The sequence below is a fragment of the Herpailurus yagouaroundi genome, unplaced genomic scaffold, assembly GCF_014898765.1.
Source record: "Herpailurus yagouaroundi ecotype Mexico unplaced genomic scaffold, PumYag 161, whole genome shotgun sequence".
NCBI lineage: Eukaryota > Metazoa > Chordata > Mammalia > Carnivora > Felidae > Herpailurus > Herpailurus yagouaroundi.
The window spans coordinates 5391449-5415142 of NW_024412402.1; the positions used below are offsets into that span (position 1 = coordinate 5391449).

The 23694-nt window shown below is 45.2% G+C and overlaps 1 long non-coding RNA gene across 1 annotated transcript in view; it reads left to right on the forward strand.

The window, feature by feature from the left end:
• Positions 1-1637: 1637 nt before the first annotated feature.
• LOC121035239 (uncharacterized) overlaps positions 1638-23694 on the forward strand; it is a 41426-nt gene continuing 19369 nt past the window's right edge. The window contains exons 1-2 of the long non-coding RNA XR_005792815.1: positions 1638-1815; positions 13062-13131. This is a non-coding gene — a long non-coding RNA (uncharacterized LOC121035239). The remainder of the gene's footprint in view (positions 1816-13061; positions 13132-23694) is intronic.

Below are 23694 nucleotides of genomic sequence, written 5' to 3' on the forward strand. Positions count from 1 at the left end.
GTAATAATGCCTATTCATGTAAGATCAAAACTGTATGAGGAATTATAATGTGTAAACTGTTAGCAACTGCAACATGTAAACAATAATACTTATTATTATCACTGTAGACTTCCAAATATCACTCGGGCTTCGGGAACTATAAGGAACATTTCTAGGCTGTGGAGGATGGGAGAGCCGCCAGTCCTTCCTGATTTGACAGCCCAGCCATAACCTACATTTTCAACTTGCAGAAAAAGGAAAATGCAGGTCGAACCCCAGGAGGGAAACCAAAGGAAAAGAGGATCTAGGGAAGTTGCTAGAATCCAATTGCAGGGAAGTGATTTGATTTTCTGTGTTGAGTTAAAGGTGTCAGGACCAGAGAGGAGGTATATCAACAGTTGTTTTGTTTGCCCAACAAAAGGAGATTGTGTTAGACCCCTGCTGACCCACAGCTAATCCCACCCCCAAAGGCCTAGGAAAAAGCTGTTTGCTGAGTCTGTGAGCACCATTTGCACCTTCAGGCTGCAGCAAACAGGTACTAGACCAGAGCCAGCTCAGAGACAGCCAGCCCCCTCCCGCAGCCGCAGCCGGAAAGCTACCAGGAAACGCCTAAAGGGAAGAGCTTCATTAGCCACACTGCTCGAGAAGCCAATCACAGGATCCCATTCAGACAGAGAGCCAATCACATTCTCTGGACAGGACATGGGCCAATCGTCTCTCTTCCCCCACCCATTCCTTTCCATTCCGAGCCTTGCCCTTCTGGGGCTTGTTTAGCAGCGCCAGTGGCCAGAGAAGCTGGAAGGGAGGGGCTGCTGAGGACCCCCAAGCCAGGGCAACCGAAGGAGCAGACTCTGGCAGAAGGGCTGGGCACAGATATGGATGGTAAACTCCAATTCATCGATTCCACAAATGTACAGCTACTGGGTACTGCCTCTGTGCCAGGCACTGGAAATAAGAGACACAACGTTACCCTAGAAGAGCTGAGTCTAGTCGAGGAGACAGAGAAGTAGACAAATACAGCCTTTGCATGAGAATGTGATGAAAGGCAAGCCAGGGCACAAGACGCTGTGGGAGAAGAGAAACTCATGGAAGCAGGGCAGCAAGAAACCGTCCATGAGGATGACAGTGGCACCCAGGAGCATACCATAGCCCCCACAGGGCCTGCACCATAGCCTGAGACCCTCACCACACCATACGCATCAGTATTAGTGTGTGAGGGTTGCCATAACAAAGCCTGGCTGGCTTCAACAGCAGAAATTGATTTTCTCAGACTTCTGGAGGCCGCAAGTCTAATTCAGGTTGTGAACAGGGTTGATTTCTTCTGAGTCCTCTCTCTTTAGTTTGTGGATGGCTGTCTTCTCCCCATGTCTTCAAATGGTCTTCCTTCTATACAAAGCTTTGTCCAAATGTCCTCTTCTTATAAGCGCACCAATCATACTGGATTAGGGCTCACCCTAATGACCTTTATCTCCAAACACAGTTGCTTTCTGAGGTACTGGGGGTTGGGATTTCCACATATGAATTTGGGGAGGGCACTTCAGCACATTACACCATCATTTTTTACAACTGTGGTGAAGCTGCTATTTAGCCACTGTCTCCCCCAAAGCACACAGTGACCGTTAGCTTTTTGTCTTCTAAATCTTCTGTATTAGGTGCCAGGCTGACTCAAACCTGGACCCACTCCTGTCATGTGAGAGGGATGGAGAAGCCCTGCATCTGGTTCTTGAAGTAAAGGCCTTCATCACTCTTTTCCTCAAAGAGCTGCATGTCGATTAGAGTCTTGGAACAATCGCTTTCCACTGCTCATTGGCCCAGCTCACTGGCCTCTTGCCCAAGGTATTTGAGAAGTCACTTTATCTACAATAAGAACTGGTGTTGCTTTTGGAGCTGGCAGGGAGAGAGCCAGTGAAGTGGCCATCCATCAAACGAGGCCCACACAGGCTGGCCTGAACCCCTGCGGAGGGTGCCAGATGTTCTAATCTATCACCATGGGTCACAGGGGGATAGTCTTTGATCGCTGAGACCCTAAGGCAACACGGCAGGACTCTGCACAGTCTGCGTGAAGATAGGGGAGGCACCTGGTCTTCATTCCATAGCTCAGTGTGATGAAGGGTTATGGGACTTTACTAGGAGCTGAGAACCAAGGAGAGAAATGAATAGGCCGCTGGCTGGGTCCTCAAGGAGCTTACATTCTCCTGGGGAAGACTGTCCACCTAAGAATGCATTAGGTTCTGGCTGAGTTGCTTGGGGGTTCAGAGAGGCTTCCAACAGGAGCTAATGCCTGAACAGAATTTGGAGGATCACTAGTGCTAGGCAGCTCTGTTGATGGGGCCAGGGAGTAGAGCAGGATGGTCCAAGCAGTGAGGGAGGAAGTGGCAGAAGTGGGATCGGAGAGATGGCCAGGAGGTAGAGGGATAAAAAAACCATGCTAAGTGGTTTGGACATTTCCTGTGAACTTTCAGACTGTGTTTGTTGGGGTCACTGGGGCTCTTTTGTGGTGCCTTGGGATAAGGAGCAAGACTGAGCAAGCGAGATACTCATCAAGGCATCTTGGCTCTGTCCTCTTTTGATTATTGGGATTTCATTTGAAAAAGAAATGTTGTAAAGCTTAAAATCAGCAACTACTATTGCGTTAGCTATTAGAGAGTCCTTGTGGGATTCTCAGCACAGAACGGTACGGTGACGGTGTGGAATCTGAAGCCGGGGTGGGGGGCTGCCACAGGCCTGGAGGCAGGGGCAACAGTTAAGAGACTGGTGTAATCGTCCAAGAAAAGAAATAGAAAGGAATTGAGAAATTGGAGAAAGGGTTGGGAGGTGAAGCTGATTACACTTGCTGTTGATTTAACATGGAGAGTGTAGGGGAGAGAAAGTTCTTCAGTGCTTCCTGAGTTTATTGCCCAGGTGAGTGGGTGCACGCTGGTACCTTTAACTGGTCAAAAGAGTGGAGGGGAGGGAGCTTATTTGGGCAATCACATGAGGAGTCAGGTGCTGGCCATGTGGACTTCAATGTGCTGTTGGGACACCCAGGTAGAGCTGTCTAGGCGGCCATGTAATTAAGTCGTCTGAAGTCTCGATATATCCCAGCCTGAATAGAATGCCTTGCATATTGCAGACAGGTGCCAGTGACTGCATATTTTTAATTTTAAAATTTATGTACGAAGTCTTCAGGGTTCTCTGTAATGTCTTCTATAGCTACTTTTCAATCTTACCTCCTTTATACTTCCCAAAAGTATATGAAATTAGAATAGGCCAGCCTTCCCTGTCCACAAAGGCTCTGCTCAGCCAGATCAGCTTCTTAACTGTTTCCCAGTATACATCTCTTTGGAACCTCTGGAACAGATAGAGAGATAGTGGAGAGATAAAATGGATATCTCCAACATTGTGTTCTTAGAAAATGTAATGAAAGGTATGATACATGATGCACCGTTTCTCCATTTCTGCAGATGCCCTTCTCCCACTCCTGTCTATGTGGCATGACTCACTCCACCAAAACCTCGTGCTGGTTCCATTTTTTCCACAGATCCTCTGACTCTGCTCGCTTAAGGAGGGTGAATTGCAGGTTAGTTTGTAGCAAGCGTCTGCAAGTTTGTAGGGGAAGATTCATTCTTTAGAATACACTTTCGGTTTCCATTTGCCCAGAGACTTACCATCGGGGCACCCCAGCCCCACAGCCCTGGGCACAGTTGCCCTCGTCTAGTGATGGGGAGCTTCCCCACTCATCAGGATACTAAGTGCTCTCAGGGAGCCAGGGCACCTTGTTCTGGGTCAAAGGCATCTAGCTCATCCGAGATCCTGGACCCCACCAGCCTGTCTGCTCTGTCAGGGTCTGTTTATAACCTGTGGGTGTTCTTTGACCACATCCCAGTACTGCTGGATTTCCATGGCCACATGCTGAGCCCACCTTCCCCTGCCTTACTTTTAGTCTGCCCCTACTCCCAGATGGATTCTAATTCTCCAGCCCTGGGCAAATGCTTAGCAACAAAACCCAAGAGCCCAGGCCTCTTTCCAGCACTCCAAGCAGCATCTCCTTCTGCAGAGTCCTACCTCTTCAGCGGGTGGTAATGTGCTTTATTCATTGAGGAGCAAACACAGAGGGTTACTGAGTTCTCCAACCGTGGACATTGTCTCTTCCCTACATCCACTGTCCCTTCTGAGTTACTCCACTTTTCAGGGTGCCCAAGGAACCCCAAGGTGACTGCTGCCTAGATGGCTGCCTCTTCAGGGTCAGTCAAGGTGTTCAGCTCATTTTCTTTCCATGCACTGTCTTGCATCCGAGCAATAGGGATTCTTTCTACCCCTCCCAAGTAAAAGAATGATTTATATGGCCCACATGGTATACTTGTAAAATACACACAAGGCCTGATAAATTATACAGTATTTATTATCCCACTAAAATGATACCCTTTGCTTAATTAAAGTAGCCATATGCTGTAGTGCAAATCATTCTCATTCATTAAGATCCCAAAATATGTTAAAAAAAGAAAAACAGCCAGCAGCAGTTAGGAAGAATACAATAAGATCACACGGTTTTGAGGCCATAACTGCATTAAAAATAGCCTCACTCTTCAGGGTGATGTTTTACCAAACATGGCCATCCCTCCATCCATTCATTTTTTAAGCAAATAGGCGTTGAGCACCTGTGCTGCCAGACAGCTTTCAGGTACCTGGGACACTACCTGGCCTCTGTCCTCAAGGGGCACGCAGGCTAGTGTGAGAGAGAGACCAGTAAACAAGCACCACAAGCAGGTAACTGGCTATGTGAGCCACATTAGAGGCTCATCTAACCTAGCCTTGTTGGGCCAGGAAGGTTTCCCAGAGGAAGTGCTATCTGGGTTACATCCTAAAGGATAATTAGGTCTGGGAAGTGTTCCAAGCTATTCCCTTTTCCGTTACCTTGTTTATTTTCTTCTTAGTGATTAACAGATCACAAATATGGGATTATTTTTTTTATTTGTTTACATGAATATTTTCTGTCCCTCACCCTTCCGTTTACCACCTGAAGATAAGCTCCAGTAGGGTGCACGACTTTCCCATCTTGTCCAGTGTTTTTCCCCCAGCACCTTTCATAGTGACTAGCAAATAAGAGGGCCTCACATAGATCTCCTGAATGAAAAAATGAACACTGACTAAAGAGTAGCATGTGCAAAGGTCCAGAGCTTTGTGTGCATAGGAGGTGCTCTGAAAAGGGCAGAAGCCATCATGCCACGTTGCCCAGCGCTTCATGCCAGTCCCCATCACCTCTGTTACACTCCTCCACAACACACCCTTCCACACACTTGCCCCTTTCCCACAGGAACTGGCATTTTCCCACTGGCTAGAGTAAATAAGCACATTTGCATCCTGGAACAACGGCAGCTATGTTTCTCCATGACCTTGGGGGTTAATGGCCATTGGCTTCCGGGTACCATCTGCAGGGAACTACGGAAAGAACAAACTCAGCTGTGACCACCTGGCAGCTTCACTGGCACCGAGAGCCACGATGGAGTCCCCCCCTCCCCCCACCACCACACCCTCACTGTTGGGAAGCTGTGTCCAAGGTGGGAACCACACTGAGGCCAGAGTCAGAAAAATCTGGGTTCAAATCCAACCTTTCCTGTCTTGGCCAATGTACTTAATCTCCCTGAGCCCTTTCTCTATCTTTAAAACGGTCATCAAATTACCCCCTTCATGAAACTTTTAGGGATTAAATTCAGGAAATTAGGGGAAAATTCCTCAATTCTCTAAGACTCAGGTGCCTCATTAGTTAAATGCAGATAATGGTTAAGAGTATCTGTCTCACAGGGTGATTGTGAAGTTTACATGAAATACTGGAGATGAGACTGCACATGTGTGATTGTTTGTGTCCAGGGGAGAGAGACCAGAAGTGTCCTCCAGATCATCTAATAATATCAATCACATTTACTGAGTGTTTACTGTATGCCTGGCACTTCAAATTTAATACCTAAAGTTTCTCTCAAGCTGGATTATTCCCAGGTTCCTGACATGAGGGAGGGGAGGAAAAAGAAAGAATTTCTTGCCAGTTTATCTTGAACCTAACTTACATATATATATGAAGACCTTAAAACGTATATGAAATCCATTAGATGGATTGTGGCAGGTTGTATTTCCCCAAAACAGCCATGACAATGCTATCCATTCTGCATGTCCTTCTAGAACCTTCCACATATTTCCCTATCAAGAAGTGGGGTCTGTGCCTCCTCCCCTTAAGTTTGCACGAGCCATTGGTTTCAACCAGGTTGGATAGTTCCAGAGCCCATGTTTTTATGGGATGCTGATACGTGGGACTATTTGTAAACCTTTTTGATGAAGCAGTGGCCCTCTATTGGGAAGGAGGAAAAAATTAAGCTGGAATGGCAGGCCAGGGCCAGATTAGGAGGCCTTGAATGCCATCCTTTGATCACTTAGTGACACACACAGCCAGGTACCACCTGAACTACGATTTACATAGTGATTTTCCTTAAATCAAATTTAAAACTATTCCTTTAAAAAAAAAAGAAAGAATAGGGGCGCCTGGGTGGCTCAGTCGGTTAAGCGTCCGACTTCGGCTCAGGTCATGATCTCGCGGTCCATGGGTTCGAGCTCTGCGTTGGCCTCTGTGCTGACAGCTCAGAGCCTGGAGCCTGTTTCAGATTCTGTGTCTCCCTCTTTCTCTGACCCTCTCCTGTTCATGCTCTCTCTCTCTGTCTCAAAAATAAATAAATGTTAAAAAAAAAAAAAAGAAAGAAAGAATAATAATCACAGGTTTTATGTCCCATTTATATTTATCTAACATACATAAAATAAGCATTTACCTCCTTTTTAAAAAAATGTTTGTTCGTGAATCCCCCGATAGAGTGCTCCTGCACCACCAGGGCATCTGTATCCCATTTCAGAATCAGGGTACCTGGCAATGCAGAGCCACCATACATCCAGAACAAAGAGAAGATCAAAGAGACCTTTTAGGAAAACTGACCTGCTCTTGGTAAATACCATTGGCAAACACATTCCAAAGACTTGTCAGTGAAAGGTTTTCTGGGAGGCATGGGTAAATCAGCTGTGGTCCTCATCCCTGGGATCTATGTGGTCTGGGAGCATGGAGTTGTGTGCTGGTGTGAGAAGCACAGGAAGAATGTGGAGCCCCTTCTTGGAGTGAAAACTTAGCTTATTGGTAAATAATTTAAAACAGTAGAATTATATTATGGATATATGAAGTTTATAGCAAAAAAAAAAATCATAGGAACGTTGAATAAAAAACAAGAAAAACTGAGGAATATCACCCTAGGTGTGAGCAACTTGGGGACCCATCCAGAGCAGAGGGGCTCATGGTTCCTTCCTTTAGCCCATGGTTCTGAACCCTGGCTCCACATCAGGATCATCTGAAGATGACCTAGACCTGGACCTGGACCTGGACCTAGACCTAGACCTCTGAGGATGGGGCCCAGGAATTGGTATTTTTAAAGGCTCCTTAGATGATGCTAATGGGCAGTCAGGATTGAGAACTATTATTGAAGGGGTTCTTTGGTGAGAAAGTGCAAGGATCCCTGACAGCATCAAGGGACTGGTTAGGAGGCTGTTCTGTAGTCTAAGGAAAGCCCACATATTTTCATCATATATGGTAGAATCTTTGCACAGTTACTTGTGGCACCCCTACAACACAGGCATGCACAAGCAGTAGCAAATGCACATGAACTGGTAAGTGTGTATGTGCAACCAGCACACGAGCCAGGCCTCTTTGTCAAGCAAAGTCACTATAATGTGTCTGTGGGACAAAGCCATGAGACCAAGAACTGGTGAGTCACCTACAGTCATTCTCCCAGACACACTAGTCAGGTTAGGCTGAACAATCCGTGGACTCAGACACTTCACACTTCCCTGAGGGATCTGTGAGGCTTTTGTTCGTCCTCACTCTGGTCCTGCTTCCCCAGAGCCTGAAGGCCGGGCCCCCTTCTGACTTCCAGCTGAGAGCAGGCTCTCTGTCCTAGATCAGAGGGGCACTTGGCAAGGAACAAAAAGAAATTGCAGCCCAGCTCCAGGGCAATACTTTCCTAGCTTCACAGCTCGTTCTTCTTGCTCTCTCGGTCCCCAAACAAGGGGCCAGTCAGAAATTAGAGCTCCACAACAAGGCAGCATTGTCCCCTGGGCCTGGGCTTCCCTGGGACTTGGGTGAGAGTAAGAGATGAGCGAACTCTCTGGCCACAGGGTCTAGGAAGAAGCTGGCACCTGGGGAAGAGCCATTTCCCAAGCAGCTGGCCAAGCTGGAGTCTTCCAGCTGATGTGGAGACATGCCCTGCCCTGCTGCCCTCTGTCCCCTGAGAGTGCCTTCTCTCAAGCCCTCACTTCACAGAACCCTCTTTTTGTGTAATTCTGACTTTCATTTACCCTTCCCTGCACAGCACCTCCAGCAAGTCAGAGGCCGATCTTAGAGAAGCACAGAAGGGGTTCTGGGGTAGGAGCTAGGCCCCCAGCTTGAGGTACCAGCTTCACCTCCTCAGAGATCACTGTCCGGAAGGGAAGACCCCAGCCTTCCCATTCCCCCAGACCGACAGCTGGCGTGAAATGCAGCCAAGTGTACTCCTCACCCTCGGACCCAATTCCCAGAAATGGTAGCTGCGTGTAATGAGGAACTTTTGTGAGGTTCAGTAATTATGAGGAGGCCTCACCCTGATTTCCTGCCTGCGTTTTGCACTGAACATCAGTGAAGATCCAGGGCTCTTCCCTTAACCTTAAACCTGGCCACAAATGTCCTCTGTGCCACATGCTCATCATCCTCATTTTAGTGGACCTTTTTTTGGTTGCTCAGCATCTCTTATATTTTCTGGAACCAATCTCCACCTACCACATACCAGTTAGGGTATTTTAGGCTACAAGCTGAAAAACAAAAACAAAACCAGTAATTCAATATGAACTGGTCTAAAGACCAATGATGCCTGAGGAAGGGAGTCTTCAGGGTTGAATTGGTCCAGAGACTCCAGCTCTGTTTCTCTACCACATCCTCAGACATGACCTCCTCTTTGGTTGGCTGACTGACTCCCCTCATGCTTGCACAATGGCTTTGGCATCCCCATACTTCACAAACATACATGCAATACCCAGAAGAGAGAGAGTTTCTTCAGGTGGCCCGGCACTCTGCTAAGAGCAAGGGTACTCTTCTTCCAGCAGTCTCCAGAAAACTGACTTCAGGAACTGTAGGGACCTAACATCTAATGGGACCATATCTCTCTAGCTCGTGATTGAGATGTAGACCCCTGGCCTGAAATGAGCTAATCACAGAACTTCATCCCAATGGCCACAGTAGTTGGTCTGTGGATGGGCATAGAATCCAGCCTAGGTTGATAATAATCCCTCTATAGAGATTTTTCTAGCTGAAGATAAGGTTAAGAGCCACCTCTCTGTGTGGTTATCATGCTATATGGATCTTAATTTGGTCCTGCCAGCTGTCCGTCACCTCTTCATGGAGAAACCATCTGAGTGAATGATGCCAATAATTAGACTAGTCAAGAGGCAGAAAGACAGTGTCCTGAGGAAGTGTCCATTCTAGACAATAACCCCTGCTGAATACTGTTTCTTACATCTAACATACCCATTGGATGTTCATTCTAGCAACCAGATAAGGCCCAGGATCAGCCCATCATCTGTGTGCAAATATTTCTCTCTCAGCAATGATAGGAAGGTTTCTGAGTCAACTGCTCTGGGATATCTAACCCACCAGTCTCCAAAGACAGTCAGCCTGATCATTTTCTTGCAAAGTACACATTCAGGGGGGCTGTTTACTACCCAGAGCAAACGGATCTGAATCCATGAAATGCCAGCAAGCATGAAAGAGGGAGCATCTCTGCAATACGAGAGACTTGGGCAACAGCCACACTGCCCAGCACACACTTCATCCCACCTTCTAGAACAGGCAGGATTTATCCCACAACTTGGATTGTAAACATGAGAAGGATAGGGTACCCATCAGCTGAGGGTCACAAAGGACGCAGTGTTAACAGTGGCCCCATGTTTTCTCTTGCTTTGTTTTTGGTCATTTAGTCAACAAACGTTTTAGGATATAAGAATACCTTAAAATAATATTTTACCTTTACTTTTGTATTTCTCTGTGCTGTCCTTTCTCCCTTTCTCTGGTTTATTTTCCATTCTCCCCCCAGCTCCATGGTTAATCTTTGGCTCTTTTATTGTGATATCTTTGCTTCTTTCAATTCCTTCTTCTTCCTTGACAGATTTCCCCACATACTTTATGTTGTGGTTTCCCAATTTGCTTTACAAAACAGCTGTGACCGAGAGCCCTAAAATTTACTCCTGGACACGGAAGAGAACAAAACAGGAAACACAAAGAAACATGGCATTTTTCTTGGAAGCAAGTTTCTTGTGAGCTGAAAAATTCTGTAATCAGACCTATGGACAGAAGGTTAAGTGATAAGATTTCTGAAGTGATAAGATCAGCCTCTGAAGTCCCAAGCTCACCAACCAGGAAAAGAGTAGGGCCTTCTAGAGAAAGGATTACCAGGAACCAGCCATTGGCATATGAGAATGCAGAAGATGGCAAGGCATTGGGGGCAGATACTAACCGCACTGAACTGTGAACTGGAAGCAGAACTACGCTAACTTGCTAAAGCTTGACTCAACCTGAGCTGGTTCATGTGTACCTTTTTGTTTTGTTTTTAAAGAAAAAAGTCAAAGGGTTTTTTTTTGTTTGTGTTTTTGCTTCTTGTAAGGAAAATCTTCATGAACTTGAAGTAGGAAGGAATTTATATGTCTTCTAAAACTCTACTGAACTGCTCTAAGTTCAGGAAGTGATGTCCTGATTGTGAAGTCCAAGGCTTCTTTGCAGCCTTCATCCTGCTTAGCTCCTCTGAAGCTTGCCTGCCTCCCAGCCTTTCCTCCTCCCTGCCTTTCCTTCTCCCTTTCTCCCTCCCTTTCCTTCTCCCTTTCTCCCTCCCTCCCTCTCTCCCTCTCTCCCTTTATTTTATTTTTTAGCTTTAAAAGCACTTCTTTCTGCATTCCCACCTTCCTGAAACCTTCTCCACCCCTGGCTTCTAAAAGAGTGATCTCTTCTGTCTCTGGAGGCTTTCTGTCTCTGTTTTTCGTCTAGATCATCTTGCTGTCTTCTCTCCGCTAGGTTTTATTCCCCAGATACTGTTGTCTTTGTGCTTCCTCTCTTTCCATGCTGTCCTTCTATCTACTTCCTTGGCTTTCTTTGGTTACCACCTATGGAGGCAATCCTCAGATAGTACCTCCAACCCAGCCTTTCTCCCAAAGTCAAGACCCACATTTCTGACTGCCCAAAAGACATACTTATTGGAAGTTTCAAGCTTAAGTTGTTGAAAACACAACGCATAGTCTTCCTCCAGCAAATCCTTTCCTGCTCCAGTCTTCTCTGATGACCCACTACACTTGTGCAGGCAGCAAGCCCTATTATTTCTGAACTCTCACATTTATGCCCTTTTTTCCAATTCTAATATCACTGCCTTTATTCAGACCCAAGCCTTTGCTCTTCTCTGTTAATTACAGCAATAGCATCCTCATTGCTTTCCGTTCTTTGAGTCTTGTCTCCACCCGCACTGTTCCTTTACACACGACAGTGCTGTCTTGCTAAAACACAAATCTGATTATGTCACTGTTAGGTTCCTTCAATAGTTTTTCTCCTCTGAAGAGTAAAGCTCAGGCTCTTTGGAATTGAGTCCCAGTGTCCTACCTCCTGTCCTCGTACCCTCCTCTGTGCACCTGTCCTTCCACAGTTTCTTTATTTTAAAATTTTAAATGTTTATTTATTTTGAAAGAGAGAGTGGGGGGAGGGGAAGAAAGAGAGGGATAGAGAGAATCCCAAGCAGGCTCTGTGCTGTGTGGGGCTCAATCCCACGAACCATGAGATCATGACTTGAGTTGGAAGCTTAACTGAGCCACCCAGGTGCCCCCTTCCACAGTTTCTTGACTGCACCTTCTATTACCTATCCAGGTTCCTCTCCATGGTCTTTGCTCTTCCTGATGTTTCTCCATTCTCTAACAATGACTCAATCTCAGGTCTCACTCACATACTTGCTGGAATCTACCTCCCTAGCACATGGAAAATTTAATATTTGTTGAGTGAATGAATAAATGCTTGAAAAATTCTTATTCTTCCTTTAAGATTTGGCTCTGTCATCACTTTCCTTAGAAATACTTCCTGTCTCACCCCAGTAAGAGTCAGTGTCTTCCTTTCTTGCATAATAGCATCCATGTTCCTTCTTGTAGATTGTTCCAAAGTCATCTTAGTGTACTTAATTGGCAACTCTTTATCCACCATAAACTGTGAGCTCCTTGAGGATAGGGGCAGTGACTTGGTTTTTTGTGCGTCCCCAAAGGCAGAGAAAATAATAGATCCTGGGGGCACCGGGGTGGTTCAGTCGGTTAAGCGTCCAACTTCGGCTCAGGTCATGATCTCATGTTTTTGTGGATTCAAGTACCACCTGGGGCTCTGTGCTGACAGCTCAGAGCCTGGAGCCTGCTTCAGATTCTGTATCTCCTTCTCTCTCTCTGCCCCTCCCCTGCTCGTGCTCGCTCCCTCACTCTCTCACTTGCTCTCTCTCAAAAATAAATAAAAATGTTAAAAAAAAAAAGAATAGGTCCTAAACAAATGCTTATTGACATGAGATGAACCAAACCAGTACCTCTACAATGGAACATTCCCCAGAGTGTTTCGTTTGGCTCAAATGCATGGTTTTTGAGTCAAAGTATGTATGAAATGGCAGGAAGGAGAGCATCTGACTTCAGTGAGGGAGGGTCCAGTGGGCTGTTCTCTTGGAGAGAGCAAAGAACAAAAGGGCTTCCACTTTGTTGTTCTTAATAATGTGTCAGCAGCAATCAGGATTTAACAACAGTAGTTAGAACGGGTCCTCTTGTGTTCTGTGTGCAAACTGGGGAAAATACACAAACACAACAGCAGAAATCAGTGCAGTTCCTCTGTTTCCTATTTAACCGTGCCAGCAAGCAGCCCATTGATGCTAATTGCATTGGGGGGAGGAGGAGTGTGGTGGGTAGAGGGCCTTCCTGGTACCAGGGAAAGGTGAAATAGTGCCATAAGGAAAGCCTGAACTACAAGCTTATATCAGCATTTATACTCTTTCTAGGACAGGTAACGGGCACATGAAGAGACAGCGGAAGCAGTTCTGCGCCAACCAAAAAAGATCTCAACCCAGGGTAAGTCTTTTACGAGAAAAAGCCTGTCCTTTGCTGATGCTCAAAACATATGTGACTTGAAATTGTTTGTTCATTCATGTTAAGGGGACTGAGTTCCCACTGGCCAATCTCATGTTGGGAGACCCAATCCCTACTCAGGAAAGCTTTATAAAGGTGGAGGAGGGGGGAGAGGGAGGGGGAGAAGAACTCATGCTAGCTGTCTTGTTTGTTTGCTTCTTAACCTCCCTTGGTTGAGGTTACCAAGAGGGTGCACACTGGCTCTGCTCAGAACAATTCTGCTGCTGCCAAACCCATCAGCCTTTACTTGCCATCTCTCAGTAAGGAATACTAATGCCAAATAGATGAGCTGTGTCCTGGAGCCAGTGACATCCCAGGAGGGAGTGGTAGCATCAGGAGATGGGAGGAGAAGATGGGAACAAGACGCTTTAGGGAATCTAGTGGCCTCCAGAAAATGGAAGCTCTGAAAGTATTAACTTCTCAGTGTGGCACCTGAGACATCCTTTGTGTTTTCTAGAACATTTTGGAGTATGCACTGGAGGTATTTCATCCAGCAGCGAGAGTCTTTTGGAGTCAGAGCATTGAAAGCCCTAAGCAGATGTTCCTTTGCTCCTCTCATTTATTACATACACTTCCTTTGGAACACTACCCATGGAATGGGCAATATTAGTTATCCATCGGGATGATTATTAGCTTGTTTTCTGCTATCAAGCTCAACCATAATGTTTTTACTTTTTTCCTTGGAGTCTACCCATACAACGAACAGCTGGGCTGTGTGAGGGCTGAGAGCTCACACTGGGGATGCTTGTTGCTGAGGGTGTGGGGCTTGGTGTAGGGACACCTGGGGGATGGTCACATGGCACACTGGAAGGGCCTCTGCTGCAATTTGGTGTCAAGATGTCTACCAGTAGATCAGCTCTACTCATGAAATAAACCCCCATCAGTCCACATTTCAGCAAATGAGATCTCAAATAACCATTTTAACATAGTTCATTAAAAAGATATAAACCAGCAAGTTACAAAGCCATCATCAGGCATCATTCAGGAAAGAACAGTTCAAAATATAATCAGTAAGTCATCTTTACCTCCTTGTAGAATCTTAGGATAACTCAATACTTCTAATCAGAGACACAGTAAGTACTATATATGGCTTTTTGTTACTGTTTTGTATTTTATTTGATAACTTGTCTATGTAGTCGCATAGTACCTGCAAGCTAATCTGAGTAAATAGATAATCTCAAATAGAAAAATATTTGATCCATCCTACACCTTATTGCCATCCCCCTCTCTTGCTCATCCCCTTGTATCTTACTAAGAACTGTGTAAGACCCTTCCTCCATATACAGGTTGCCATTAGTAATGTCCAGTTGGTACAATAGTACCCACCTCCTGGAGGCAGTTGGCTGGACCACACTAGGCACCCAAGGCCAAACTGGTCCCATTAGATCCCTTTCTGGATTTCTTTTCTTTCTTTTTTAAACAACTTTTTTGAAGTATAATTGATAAACAAAAATGTGTGCATATTTAATGCATACAATTTGATGCACTTGGACATATGCATACACCTCTGAAACCATGACCACAATCACGGTAATAAATATATCCATCAACTCCAAAAGCTTCCTCCTGCCCTTTTAGGTTTTTGTTTTTGTTTGTATTGTGGTAGGGGCACTTAACATGAGATCTGTCCTCTTAAGAATTGTTGTAAGTACACCATACATTATTGTTAACTACAGGCACTGTGTTAGGAAACAGACCTCTAGAACTCATTCTGGTACATAACTGGAACTTTATACCCGTGAACAACTCCCCGTTTGCCACCCCACACCCCCTGGCAGCCACCATTCTAATCCCTGCTTCTATGAGTGTGACTGGTTTAGAGACCTCATATAAGTGGAAACATGCAGTGTTTGTCCTTACAAACACGAGCAGGTTATTTCACTTAGCATAACATCCTCCTGGGCCATCCTTGTTGTTGTGTGGGACAGGATTTCTTTCTTTTTAAAGACTGATAATATTCTGTGTATGTACAGACCAGATTTTCTTTCTCCATTGATCCTTCAGTGGACCTTTTGGTTGTTTTTATGTCTTGGCTATTGTAAATAATTGATAAAAGCTTAATATCCAAAAAAATATAAAGAACTCCTACCATTCAGAACAGAACACCAAATAACCCCATTTAAGAATAGATCTTGGGGGTGCCTGGGTGGTTCAGTCGGTTGAGCGTCCAACTTCGGCTCAGGTCATGATCTCACGATCATGATCATGTGGTTCGTGGTTCAAGCCCCCCGTCGGGCTCTGTGCTGACAGGTCAGAGTCTGGAGCCTGCTTTGGGTTCTCTGTCTCCTTTTCTTTCTGCTCCTCCCCCACTCATGCTCTGTCTTTCTCTGTCTTTCAAAAATAAATAAGTTAAAAAAAAAACTAAAAAAAAGTGACCTTGAATTGACATTTTTCCAGTGAAGACCTACAAATGACCAACAGAAATATATGAAAAGATGCTCAACATCACTAATCATCAGCAAAATGCAAATCAAAACCACAATAAGATATCACCTCACATCCATGAGGATGATTATTATATAAAACAGATAACAAGTGTTGGTGAGGACGTAGAGAAATTGCAGCTTTTGTGGACTGTTGGTAAGAATGTAAAATGGTGCACCTGACCTGAAAAACAGTATGGTGGTTCTTAAAAAAATTAAAAATAGAACTACCATATGATCTAGTAATCTCACTTCTGAGTTTATATCCAAGAGAATAGAAATCAATATCTCAAAGAGATATCTGCATTGCCATGTTTGTTGCAGCAGTATTAGCCTTTCTTGGATTTCTATAACAGAAACTGAGGAAGAAAAGGCAGTCTTTCTCCTAGTGTAAAGAAAAGAAAATGTGAACAGAGTTTGAAAATACAAAAGATCCTATCAGAAGATACAGAGAAGAAAGACTCTTGTCTTCACCAACGAAAAACTTGTTTTCATTTCTTGAGATGAGAATGGAACTCATGAAGTATTCCAATGGCTGGTGGCACATTTGTGCCAAATATATGAGATCTTTGAGCCCAGGCTTTTATTAACAGTGACCCCAAGCTCATCTAAGCACCCAGCACTGTATTAAATGTTTATTAAAAGAACATCAGCACACATGGCCCTCTGACTTGATGTGGCAATCTGCCAACCATCTTGTTCCAATGAATCTGTCTCTTGACTAAGGCAGATGTAGCTATATCAGTGATCAATATGATGATTATGGTCAGTAAAGCTGACCAACAGCCTTAATAGGTCACGGCTTTTATTTTGGCTCACTTCCACTCTTTTTAAGTGGAAAGACAAGACCCAGTACAACGGAGGCTGAGGAAAGCCTGAGGGGTCTGACACCTGGGTTCCTTTCACAAGAATGGACATGCCCATTCATGACAAGGCCTAGAGGACATCAGAGACACGAGTCATGATGAGTTGTACTAGGGACACACTGCATTTTCCACAAGGTGCTGTTTGTGGGATGGATTGTAAAAATGAGCCCAATCATGCCCTTTCCTGAGTTTACGCCTTTGCAACATAACTCTGTAGTTCCTCCCATGAAGAAGTGGAGTCTATTTGCCTTTGCTCAAATCTCGTTTTGGCCCAAAGAATGTGGATACAGTGATAGTATGTCAGCTCTGAGCCTGGACATAAGGGGTCTTTACACTTTAACTTGCCCTTTTGGAACTTTGACATAACATGTAAACACATCCAGGCTAGCCTGCTGGAGGATGCAAGGCCATGTGAAGGAAGGTCCATTTGTCCCAGCCAAGGCCATCCCAGATCAACCCCCAACACATGAGAGAGAGACCAGCCAAGGTCACCAGAGTTGTCAACCTGACCTCCAGATGACTTCTAGCACTTTAGTGAACCCAGCTGAGAACAGAAGAACCACCCAATTGATAAGTACACTCATGAGCCAGAATAAATGCTTAACTGGCTTAAGCGGCTAAGTTTTAGGATGGTTTGTTAGGCACAAATAGATAGCTGAGACACTGCTTAAAAACGCTAGAGTCAGATAACGGACTCCATGAAAACACCTGCTATACCTTCCTTAAATCCCAGTGTAGCACACCATCAGAGGGGAGTGCCTCAACTTCTATAGCACCTTGATCCCATTAGATGCCATAGCTGCTCCCAAAGGAAAAGTAAACCCGTGTCTCCGTTGCCTTCTGATCTTCACATTTGCCTGTCTCTGCACCTACACCTTTCTTCTGGGAACAGGATGTCAGTCCTGCAGTGTTTTATGCTCAAACCTCATCAGTTCTCACTGACACACTAGGAGGTTCTGCCAGGCTTTACTCGGCACCCAGTCACATGACTCCCTCCAGGTTGCCCTTTGGGAGCTGTCTCATTTTATATGTCCTCACTGCTTTCTCTTGCCACTCTTTCCTCTGTCACAGTATTTATTCCACTCTGGTACATTCCCTGCTCAGACTTTCCCACTGGACTGGAGGCTTCACGAAGACAGTGAGCACGTTTTCCTGGCCCATCATTAAATCTTCAGTGGCCCATCATTAAAATCTTTAAATCTTCATTAAATCTTCAAAAAACACAGGGCTTGGCACATAGTAGGCACTCAGCAAGTATCTGTGGAGTGAATAAATGAGCAAATGGCTGCAGGCCACTTCCAATCTTGCCTCCTCTCCCTGTTTGCCTTTCATCCTGTCCTCTCTCATACGTCCTGCTATCACTTCAAACCTTGAATCCTGCTTCCCATTGAGATCCTTAGGTGTAGGGATCTAAGTAATACTCTTGGCTTGGAAGACAAAGAAATAACACCTTGTATTACAGAATAATTTCTGTCAAAATCAGCTAATATAAGAGAGCAAAAGTTTTGGTAGTTACAAGTGTAAGCTCCACGGGTGCCTGGGTGGCTCAGTCGGTTAAGCAACTGACTTCAGTTCAGGTCATGATCTCACTGTTCATGAGTTCAAGCCCCGTGTCGGGCTCTGTGCTGACAGCTGGGAGCCTGGAGCCTGCTTCGGACTCTGTCTCCCTTTCTCTCTGCCTCTTCCCCACTTGCGTGCTCGCTCGCTCTCTCTCTCAAAAATAAATAAGCATTAAAAGAAAATTGAAAGTGTAAGCTCCAATTGCTGAATAAATGAGGTGACACTCAATGTCTCTGTACAGTGGGTAGCACATGGTGCGGGTTCTTAATTCATGTTAGTTACAGCAAGCTGGAGGCAAGCAACTGGGTACCATCCTACCCAGTACTCAGTGCTTAGTACTGTCCTGGGTGCTGTGGGGCAGACAACAACCCAGTACTCAGTGCTCAGTGCTATTCTGGGTGCTGTGGGGAGACACAACCCAGTACTCAGTGCTCAGTGCTCTGAGGCAGACACAAGACATAATGCAAACAGGCAAAGTCCATGTTAAGCCAGGACCCAAGGGTGAGAGCTCTGTTGCACTCAACATCCATTCACAGTGACAGGACAAGCTTTCATGGGAACCAATTTCTGTCCCACAGTCTGTTGACTTTTAAAATCCTTTTCAACTGCATTACAGAATATTTAGATGCCTTCTCATAACATTCTCTGATTGTATAAGCCCTCATCTCCATGAAATAGGAATGAAATTTCTAGCTGCCTCAGGTATCTGAAAGGGCAAAATTCAAATTCCCTGACTTAACAAGAAATAGACTTTGTTTTATGCAAAAACACAAAAGCCCGTCCCTGCACAGTCATGGTATGGTATCCCTGAGGTGTGTTTATTCAATTTTATTTGCCTATCTGCGGTTCAATTTTCATGGGTTTTATTTACTTTTTTGCAAGGTCCAAAATCTTTCTGAGATACACCTTAATGAAGAGTAGTGAACCACTTAAAAGGTTTATAAGATGCTCCAGTAATGGGAATTAGAAGTCATTATCTTCAGTGAAGGCAGCAAATGGTTGTCTGAATTGAGTTGATTTTGGTGATACATATTATAATGGAACAAATTACTAATGAAGTGCTAAATTACTGGAAACATCCCTGTTACTTATTAAACACTTTGGTTAATTGGGCCAGGAAAAATAAAGAGTTGAAATGCATTTTAATACCTTTTTTGAGGCCAGGTCAGAAGTGAGCAGATACGAAAACCTGAAGCCCAGCCCAAGGGCGTCCTCCCAGACACGGGCTTCCGACCGCCCTTGAGAGAAGCTCCTGGGAGGAGCTGCTGACCTTCCAAGTTCTAAACAGACCTTGCACTATGAGCACTCTTCTCTCTCAAAAAATTGGTGGCACTGACCCATAATCCAAAGTCAGTACCAGTTGGTCTTTAATGAACACTGAAAAATGCATCTGGAAATGAAGGAAAAGGACCCTGGGGAGGGAAAATGTGGAAATACAATACAGGAGCATGTTTAATATATTGTGTGTTGTGAAGATTCCTGCTTTTTAGAGTGTGACCTAGTTGAGAAGCAAGGATGCTACAGATTCCACCCTTCTCTACTTCCCTCCCTGTGTTCTCTGTTTTGTAACTTGATTCTGGAAACTGGCTTCCCGTTCTGTTACCTGTGCCCAAGTCCTTCTTTTGATACCCAGCCTGTGCTTCTGGGTTCTAAGATCAGGACCCTGACTTCATCTGGCTGTTAGGATTCTCAGGAATTGACTTTCTACCTCTCAAATCCCAGCAGCTTGTGATAGATAAGTTTATGGGCCACGGGATGCTCAGATATCTGGTTAAACGTTATTTCTGGGTGTGTCTGTGAGGGTGTTTCTGGAAGAGATTAGCATTTGAATTGGTGAACTGAGCGAAGCAGATGGCCCTCCCCACTGTGGGTGGGCATCATCCAATCCATTGAAGGCCTGAAAAGAACAAAAAGGCACAGGGAGGTTGAATTCGCTCTCTGCCTGACTCCTTGTTCTGGACCACAATCTTCTGCCCTGTGTACTCCTGCTTCTCGGGTCGTTAGACTCAGCCTGGAATCTGTACCGCTCGGCTCTCTGACTCTCAAGCTTTCAAATTACAGCACCTGCTTTCCTGGAACTCCAGCCTGCAGACGGCAGATAGTGGGACTTCTCAGCTTCCATAATTGAGTGAGCCAATACCTTATAATAAATGTCTTTCTAGATGCAGAGGTAGAGATAAAGGCACAAATATAGATGTACTGTTGGTCCCATTTCTCTGCAGAACCCTGACTGATATAGAGCCCTTGTGCCTCCTGATGAGTTTACCTGATGCCACCTCCTTGAATACCTCTCCTCTTGGCTTCCTGAAGGTTGTCTGTTCCTGGGTTCTCTGCTGTGGCTCTCTGCTGCACGGCTAATACTCTTCCATCTCCTCCTGTGCATGCCCCCGATGTTGACAACCAGAGATTCCCCCAGGTCCCAGCTTCTGTCTGCTGCACCGTATCCACTTCGATATCAATGGATGGGTTTGTCTCCTGCTCTCTACCCACCCACAGCCCCCCTGTGACCATTGCATTTCAGGTCCCAGCCACTGGACAGTATACAGGACACAAATGCAGGGTCAGATGGTCATGATTCCAGCCCAGAAACTGCCAGTAACTATCTGTGTGACTGGAAAAATCCACTTCACCTCTCTGAACCTCCTTTTTCTCAACCATTTTCCAATTTTATTTACAAAGGGCTACTAAGTGTCAGAAATCGAAGAGGTAAAGAAGGCAAAGTCCTTGCACTCAGAGAGCTCGTTTGAGCTAGGGAAACGGTCTTGTAAATAAATAATTACAAAAAAATTGTGAAAGAGGTGCTAAGAACGACAGAGTCAAAATGTTATGAAAATACTGAGAACAAAGCAGTGACCTCTCTGGTAGAGGGAGACCCGCAAAGAGTGTACTGAAGAGGTGTTTGAGCAAACCTTAGGGATGAGCTTGTATTTACCAAGGAGTCAAGAGCCTTCAAGGCAGAGAAAATAATGTATGCAAAGGCAGAGGGACAAGAACTGTAGGAGAAATGCTAGAAACTAAGCATAACTTAGAATGACTGTAAGAGGGGACAAGTGGCCGGCAATGAGGTCAGGATGCAGGAGGGAGCTGAATAATCAGAGCCTTTTATGTCGGGTTGAGGAGGTTGCATTTTTGCCTATAGACAATGAGGAACCATCAAGGGCTTTTTAAACAGGAAAGTTGCCTGAGCTCATCAATGTGTGTAGGATAACTCCAACCTGTCTATGGAGAATGGGTTGGAGAGGCAGGAGATGGAAGTAGGGAGGTCAGGGAGAAGGATGCGACCGGGCAGGTAAGACATAGAACGTAGTGGCAGTGCAAGAGGTAGAGGAGTCATACAGTGAAGAATTTGAAGAGCTCGGTGATTAATTTTAGATGTGGGAATGTGTAGGAGAAGCAGATGTCAGGTCACCCCCAAAGATTCTGGTTTGGATACACTGATGGCGATAGAAAGACACAGAGGGAAGGCTGAGTGGGGGAATCAGTAGAGACTACTGATTTTTGCTTTGGACCAGTCGTGTTGGAGGCACCTAAGAGGCAGCCAGGTGCAGGTACCATGGCAGGAAGACAGCTGCTTCAGAGCTGAGAGGTCTGAGTTAGTGACACACCCATGAGAGCCATCCGTAGAGGTGATGAGCACATGAGGTCAGCCAAATAGAATGCACCCAGTAAAAGGAGAAGAGGGCCAAGGACAGAGCTTGGGGACAAAGCTGCATTTAAAAACCTGGTGAAAGAACCATCAAGATACTAAGTAGGAGATGTCAGGAAACTCAGAGAACTAAAGAAGGGGTCACCAAAGCCAGGAGAGGACAGTTTCCCAGAGAAGCTGCGAGCGACATCGGAGGAGTGAAAATGTAAGCGCTAACTGGGAAAGCGTTCATTGGTTTGAGCAACTGGAGGGTTATTGATGACTTTGCAATGAGCCATTTCCAGAAATGATATGTAAGAGCTGGATTACAGAAAGTTGAAGGACAGGGAGAGGGGATGTAGGCTACTTTTTAATCTGTTTGGCAATGATGGGAAGGTGCAAGCTAAGGACGTGGCTGGTAAACCACGCAAAGTAACAGGAAACTTTTGAAGTGGAAGAGATTGTAAGCACGTGTGCAGCAAGGGGCTTAGACTAGGTGGTCCCTGAGATTCCTCTTAACATTCTTGTCCTTTGGTTGCAATGACCATGTCTAAGAACATGGGGAAGTAGTCTCGGGCTCCTTGGGGATTTCCTGCTGTGCTGGAAATCTGACCTGGCATAATGAAGAATGTGGTTATTAGGGCTTTCTGCCTGCCTGCCTGTCCTGCCCGCCTGTCCTGCCCTCCCCAGTCCAGGGCTCTCTGATGAGCTCCGAGCAGGAGTGATGCTTGGGGAGAGCTCACTAGGCCCCAGAGGCACCCAGACCACCCCAGATTTGCAACCTGCATTTCCAATCCAATCAGCCCTTCTCCTCCAGCTTTTACAAATGAAGGTTCCCCCATCGTGAGAATCACCTAAACTATTGCTTGGTATTCCTTGCAAGGTCCTGGGAGCCAGAGAAACCATGCCTAGAGCCAAATGAAAAGGAAGAAAGCAGAAAGAATGAGTGAGAGAGGGAAGAGAAGAAGAAGGCTCTTGCAGACCTCATTTCCTTCTCTCCTAGGGATGTGATGCATCAGATCTCACATTAGTTAGCTTGGTAGCTTTTTTCTCCGTTTGGTTTAATATTCTCAAGGGAAAACCAAGTTGAACGTGAGCAACAGAAGACTTAAGCACTCTATTTTAATCCTTGAGCAACATATTTCTGAAATAATTTTCAGAAGGCATTTAGACTTTCAGGAGGAAAAATCTTATCTTCAGTGAATTACTATTTATTGAGGCTTTAATAAATGTTTGTGTGTTTTTTTGCTGGCAGGCTGCTTTTTGTAGCCCATTAAAGTGAAGATTATCTTTAGAAGAGGAAAAGCACTAAGTCTGGTTTTTCAGCCCGGGTAGAAACATGGGTAGAAACCTCCACATGACCAGTTTTAATCTCACCTGCAGAGGTGGGTTTTGCTACTTAATGATATATTTTGGAAATGGATGTGACACCAAAGTTCGTCCGTTAATAGAGCTCAGAGCGAAGGAAATAAAAATCACAAATTAGATTCACTTGCTGCATTAGGTAGCAGGAAGTTTCCAATCTTCATCCAATTTATGCCACAGAGGATCAAGCAGTGATTCTAGAACCTGCCTTCTCGGGGAGGACAGCTGGGGCAGGCTCAGTCTGTTGTGTGTTTGCTTGTTTTCTCTGTCCAGTCATGTGAAGGAAGTTGGCTGGGAGTTTTTCCCTTTGTTATTGTTGCCTAAGACACAATCGGTACATTATACTGGAGCCTTTTGAAAAGCCGGTGTACGGCTCAATTGCTTGATTTCCATTGTGCTGGAATGGGACACGGTGTAGCCTTAGGGGGCAAGAGATCCTCTTCAGTGGCATGGGAGAGGGGTTGCTGTCTATGGAATTTTTAGAGAGTATGCCAAAATCTTCACAGGCCACACACAATTCCCAGGGGCCTTTGGACTGTTTTCATGCAAAGAATTACCCTTGGCTCTTGATAACTCAGCGTCTGAAATCCCACCATGGGGAATTTAATGCGAGAAGTGATGAGCTGGGGAATCTGTCTTCCTATATGTTTCTGAGCCTATAAGAAGG